At 32.3% G+C, this 6,637-nt stretch overlaps 1 protein-coding gene across 3 annotated transcripts in view; it reads right to left on the minus strand.

Moving 5' to 3' along the window:
* The window catches only part of LOC18439537 (histone acetyltransferase HAC1), a 29,322-nt gene extending 25,018 nt beyond the window's left edge, over positions 1–4,304 (minus strand). For all 3 annotated transcript variants that reach the window (XM_020670382.2, XM_088864164.1, XM_011627077.3), the window contains exons 1-2: positions 4,126–4,304; positions 3,830–3,895 (exon numbers count right to left, since the gene is read on the minus strand). The gene's annotated coding sequence lies outside the window, so the exon portion shown is untranslated. The remainder of the gene's footprint in view (positions 1–3,829; positions 3,896–4,125) is intronic.
* Between the last annotated feature and the right edge of the window lie 2,333 nt (positions 4,305–6,637).

Below are 6,637 nucleotides of genomic sequence, written 5' to 3' on the forward strand. Positions count from 1 at the left end.
AATGTTAAAAATTCAGCCTCCTGGCCCCCTAGACGGCAAGGGTTTAAAAACACCCAGGTGTGCTTTAGGCGGGCGTGCTCCTAGATGGTGCCTAGATGCAACTTGGCCAAGGCAAGAAAAATCTCCTTGGCCAAGGTCAAAAACAGTACTTCCCCCTATCTTCTCCCCCCAGAAAAAGGGGAAAAGGGTTTTGGGGGGCATTCTAGCTACGCCTAATGACATCCCTTTTTTGTTGAAAGGGGGTTGGGGGGGGGGGGGGGCATAAGTCCCCTTAAACAATAGAAAGATAGTTAAGGCCTATACAAATGATGCTTAAGGCCGAAGATGGCCTTCAAGTGTTTGATGCAAGGCCTTTCTCTCTCTCTCTCTCTCCCCCCATATAATAGAAAATAAAAGAAGAAGATGACTTCAAAGTATTCGATATGAGGCCCCCCTCTCTCAAGAACTCAGATTCTCATATTTTCTCTCTCTCTCTCTCTCTCTCTCTCTCTCTCTCTCTCTCTCTCTCTCTCTCTCCATATAAGAACAAGAAAAAGATGAAAATGTCCTCCAAATGTTCAATGTGAGACCTCACACACACACACACATGGACCCATATGTTCTCTCTTACACTCTATATATGAGATAAGAAAAAGATAAGAAAAAAAGAAAATGAACTTTAAGTATTTAATGTGAGGCCTCGCACACACGTGTATATATATAATATATATAGGGTTATGTTAGGGTGCTCACACTATAAAGCATTTTATAATTGTACTAAACAATTTTTGGACATTTACATACCCTTATTTTGTGATATAATATTTTTTTAGTAAAGGTATTTTTTATCATTAGGAGGGGTATGACATCATTCACATGGGTATGACATCACCCACATGGAGCATTAAATGACACTATTGTACTTTATGTGGGTGATGTCATAGCCCTCCTAATGACAAAAAATATCCCTACTAAAAAAATACTCTATGTACAAAATAAGGGTATACAAAATTTGTAGAGTACAATTATAAAATACTCTATAGTGTGAGCCCCCAAGCATAACCCACACACACACACACAACTTTAAGTATTTAATGTGAGGCCTTGCGCGCACACACACAGTCTACAGTCGACTCACTAGCTTGCATATGGGCTGATCCAATGGTCACGATTGCATTTCATATTTGAATTTTTTTTTTATGAAATCCAATTTACTTGAAATTTTGAGCGTCTAATTTTGAAAAATAGGTGAACCTAATAGAAATTATTAAAAAAATAATTATTTACAAAAACTAAATTGACCAAAATACTCTTGAAAGTTACAAGGTTATTTTGGTCAATTTATTTTTTGAGAATAATATTTTAAAATTTTTATTAGGTGCGTCTTGATGAGAAGAGTGAACGCTCCAAATTTCAAGTAATTTGAATTTGTAGAAAAAAGAATCAAATAAGAAATACAATTATGACCATCAAATCGACCTAGATTCAATCTGGGCCGTTGGGCTTACTATATTCCATCAGCTAGTGAGCTGATGGGGTCTTTTCCATATATATATATATATATATATATAGGTCGCCTAGGTATCTGAGTGCCTGCCTAGGCAGTCAGGCTGGTGATGTTCTAAGTTGACACTACACCTGGCCAGATCAAATGCTCTGATGAAGTGGGAAGAGCCTACAAGTAGACAAATATAGAAGGTCAAATACAAGGTCAAGGGAGATAAAGAGAGCTATATTCAGTAGGTGGCAGTGGTTGGTTCAAAGATGACCTAGAATGCCAATATAAGAAGGAACTCATAAGGAAATAAAAGAGGGGTACAGCAGGAGATTGGGGCTGGCAGGCTGGCTAATGGGTATGGTATGTGAAGGACCATTGTCGAAGGTTGGACATCAGTGAGGATTAGGTTAAGCGTGGGGAATGGAATAGCGTGCATATGTAACATAAGGTGCCAGCACCTTGGTTATGGAAACAATCTTATAATACAAATCATACATTACACCCTCAAAGTTATGTTATGTCTTTCTCCTCATCTACTCCAATATTTAGCTCCACCACTCCAGCCCAAAGGATTTGTTATCTAATTATATTAGATGTAGTTTCTTAAAAGGCCATTTTCATCATTCTGAAGTGGTGAAGCACCTGATAATCTTTACCCTGAGGCTTGCAAACTTCCTGTTACCGGAATAGCTGTCCTCTCTCTCATTGTTTTCCTTCTCCACAAGAGCTCATGCTGAGTCCTCTCCAATTTTCACCATAGTCTATAAAGCATGTATCATAGACCAGCATAGCATGCTAGAGAGTGGATTTGACGTGTTAGCCCCTCATACTAGAGTGATGAACTGGCTCATCCCAAATTTCTACGAGATTCATGGCGCCACTTCACACAAATTTCTGGAGGATTCAAACAATTACAATGGAGATAACCCATGATATCAAAATCCCCTCACCATTTCAGTTGATTTCCATGTCTTATGCTTGCTTGTTGATTGCCCTCATTTCTCTAAATAGCCTCTTTGTTTTGCGTGCTCTGCAACTCCTATGCCAGCTTGTTGTTTAATTTTACAATTAATATTTCTAGCTCAATTTCAACAGTCCAACAAAATCAAGTGTTATTCAAATCGCTGGATTGAAACCAGACATCTAATCTTCATTTGTCTCTTTCTTTTTTTTCACCAGACTGAACCCTTCTTTCTACATTGCAATTCTCATGTTCATTTTATTATGTGCATGTCTTAAGTTATTGACTAGATTCTTTTGAACCTCTACTATATTACAAGTTGTAGTATGTGTGTGTCGTCATGTACATACACACCAGACTTGAATAACTGCTTTATACTGTACTAATTAGTTCTCACATAATCACCAACCCAAAATAATGCCTCATCGAGTCCTAATAGACATCGATAAGGCCTTCAATAAATGCCTCATATAGTCAATAAAGTCCTATAGATAATGTCAAACTAGGGCAGCAATTGAAATCAAATTTCCTCCTATTAGGATATTCAATAGGACACTGTCTGCCCAGAAATTGTAGAAGAGTAGCTTCACTAAACACAAATATGAATTAGAATTGTTTGGTCATGAAAACTATTCAAATACATCTACATATTTTTCGTAACAAATCTACTCTTTAAGAAGTTTTGAGATTAAAAAGTTATTTGTTTTAACGTTCCTAAATGCTTACCCATGCTTCACGCAGGCTGATGTCTTTCTTAAAAAAAATTGTTAAGTGTATTATGTATAGAGTAAAGATGTTACAAGAAGTAGAAAGATACAAAAACTAGGCTACCCTGAAATTGGGTGCCCGATACAAATACCCACAAGGGGCCCAAAAAATCCAAACAGTCTATACAGGCTGATGTCCAGTTTATGTATAATTTCCTCTTGGCTTTTGACTGGTCCGGACCAAACAATATTAAGATGTAATATCTAAATTTGTTGACTGCATTTACATTTAGCCAGGTTGTTTACATATAAACAAAAATTAAAGATTAAGTGGCATTATCACAACAATGCCATGTAGTATTCAATTTCATTATAAAAAGAAATTATCTTCTCATAGTAACCTAATTTTGTAAGACGAAAACAATGGGTTCAACTCAAATCTAGGCAATATTTAACTCCAAAAATAAGAACCAACCATTATTCGTTATCAACGTGGTTTTACAAGAACAATATGCAATACAAATCAACGAATTTTAAACACAGAACAAGATCCAATGCATCATTCCTGATCAAAAGGAGGTATGAATCTCAGTGTAATTTCAAATCACCCAAATAAAAAATAAAAATAAAATTCAAATAATCATGAAAAACCTAAACAAGTGTTAAAAAGGCCCTGGGGTTTACCTGAGCCTCAAATGAAATTATGGTGCGCCCCTATCTTCTCTGCAATGTCCAATACACTCGCTAAACCTACACAATTATGGAGAGAGAGAGAGAGAGAGAGAGAGAGAGAGAGAGAGAGAGATTGATAAGGGTTTTAATTGAAAAGGGATAAAATTTTGGCAGAAGACCGGAAATCCCTAATTGCAAAAATAAGTGAATAATAATAATAATAAGCTTCGGACCCATATTTATTATTTCTTATAATGAAAAATAAAGTTGGGACCTGCGCATCATAGATAGATAAATGTGAGACGAACCTAAATGATAAAGGATAATAGATTTTGAGAGGCTCCTTCCCTCTGATAAATAATTGGCCAATAAGTCCCGCGAACCTCTCTGTTTCTCTAAAATCCAGAAAAAGAATGCCCGCCTGAGCGGAGCACAAGTTTTATAAGTTGCCCATCAGCTATTTATCGTTAGATTTTCTTTCTTTTGCCTGCCCAAAAAAAGAAATGATTTGAATATGTTAAGCTAGTCCAAAAAATAAATAAATGATTTGAATACGTTAAGCTAGTTGAAAATTGACACAAGTAGAGTGACAAACCATAACTAATTTCACAAATATATTGTCATTTTAGATAAGGATGAAGTTTATACAAGGCATAGTCTCTATGAACACAAAATAAATCGTCACCTAAAATCCAAGTCCATAAAGTACTTTCGGCAACAGAAATCTCAATAACCGCTTTAAAATCAATTTCTAACCAAATTTGAAACTCAAAAAATGGTATTGATCTTGCTGATCTATAAATACTTATTTTTAAGACGAAATTGACAGTCTAGATAATTTGTTACAATGCACACGATTTTTAAAACTGAAAATCCTACTTTGATTTAACAACCATAATGTTCAAGCTGAGATAATCGATATAAAGGTTTTTCAATACTCAAATTGTAAATTTTGACGAGTTATAAGGGCTTCACTTATTTTGATAGTGTTGCGGCCCTATAAAACCATTTTCCTTTGGCCAGTTTGGTTCCTTGAATTCAGATTTTTAAGAGTCACTTTTTCTGGAAAAGCTAGATCAATCGTGTTTGGTTCACTTAGAATTGACATTTCTATTGGAATTGAGATTTTTCGTGGGATTCCTAAATGCTTATTTTAAGCCTAAATTTTGGAAATCTCGATTCCACTAAAATGAGTGGAATTGACATTTCATGAAGATAACCTATTTTGTTGTTGAAGAACAAAAAAAATAGTAAAATTTTAGAAAGGGAAACTATATCAAATGTTAGAGAGAAAAAGTAGATTAAAATTTTAGAGAGGGAAACTATATCAAATTTTAGAGAGAAAAAGCATACAAAAAAATTTTACATAGCTAAAATATACGAATTTTTTTAGAGAGATAAACTATCTCAAATTTTTAGAAAGAAAAACTATCTCAAATTTAAAATTTTAGAGATACCAAATTAAAATTTTAAAGAGACAAACTATCTCAAATATTAAGTTTTAGAGAGAGAGAGAGAGTTATCTTACAATTTTAGAGAGAGAAACTACTTAAATTTTTTAGAGAAGTATTTTAAAACATTTAGAGATTAGAAATTATATCGAATTTTAAGTTTTAGAGAGAGCAAATATTGAAATTTTAAAGATTAAAAATTATATCAAATTTTAGATAGAGAAACTACTGGAAAATTTTTCTAGAGAGAAACTATCTCAAATTTAAAGTTTTAGAGAGAAAATATCTTAAAAGTTTAGAGAGATAAACTGATATCAAATTTTAGATAGATAAAGTACTTAAATTTTTTAGAGAGAGAAACTACTTAAAATTTAGATTGAGAAACTATTTCAAATTCTAAGTTTTAGAGAGAGAGTATATTAAAATTTTAGAGAAAGAAACTACTTTAAAATTTTAGAAAGATAAACCATCTCAAATTTTAAGTTATAGAGAAAGAAAATACCTTAAAATTTCAAGGCGCTTTTGATTTTTTGAAAGATATCTTTTGAAAAGTTTAATGTTTTGTCCTTGAATGTTTAAATAAGTTATGGATATTGCGTTTGATAACCTGTTGGAACGTTCATAAAGTTTTGGGTACTGTGTTTGATAATTTATACATATTAACCAAATAAATATAAATATATAACATAATATAATATATTGTATATATTTTATTAATGTATATTTGTATCATATATAACATATAATATCATATAAGATATTTATATATTATATAATATATGGTATAATATAAGATATTTGTATATTATGTATATAATATTTATAATGTATTTATTATATTATATATAATATTTATTTAACATATATATATATATATATGTAATATAATATTATATAAGATTTTTATATAATATAATAATATAAATATTACATGAAATATATATTTAGAGTAATGATCTTATGAGATCCGGTCACACTCATGTGTGTAGGACTCCCAAAATATCACCATTAAATTTGACATAGATCTTTAGAAAATAGTCGCACACCCAGATGAAAAAAATTTTAGAGATCTGTGCCAAATTTAATGGTGATCCTTTGGGATCCTACACACATGGGTGTGGGAGGGACACATATGATCATTAATCTATTAATAAAGGAATAGGAATTTTTGTTGAAAGATTAGTTTATGAACTTTTCATTGAAAGTGTGAATCAAACGTGGAACTTTTTCAAAATCTGAAAGAATACTTTCAGAAAAATAAATACGCCCTTAGAGAGAGCTACTATATCATATTTTAGGTAGAGAAAGTAACTTAAATTTTTAGATATAAAAACTATTTTAAAAAAAGTAGATAAAGAAATTATCTCAA

Source organism: Amborella trichopoda, chromosome 4, assembly GCF_054954075.1.
Source record: "Amborella trichopoda isolate Santa Cruz 75 chromosome 4, AtrichopodaSantaCruz75HAP2 v2.0, whole genome shotgun sequence".
NCBI classification, from domain to species: Eukaryota; Viridiplantae; Streptophyta; class Magnoliopsida; order Amborellales; family Amborellaceae; genus Amborella; species Amborella trichopoda.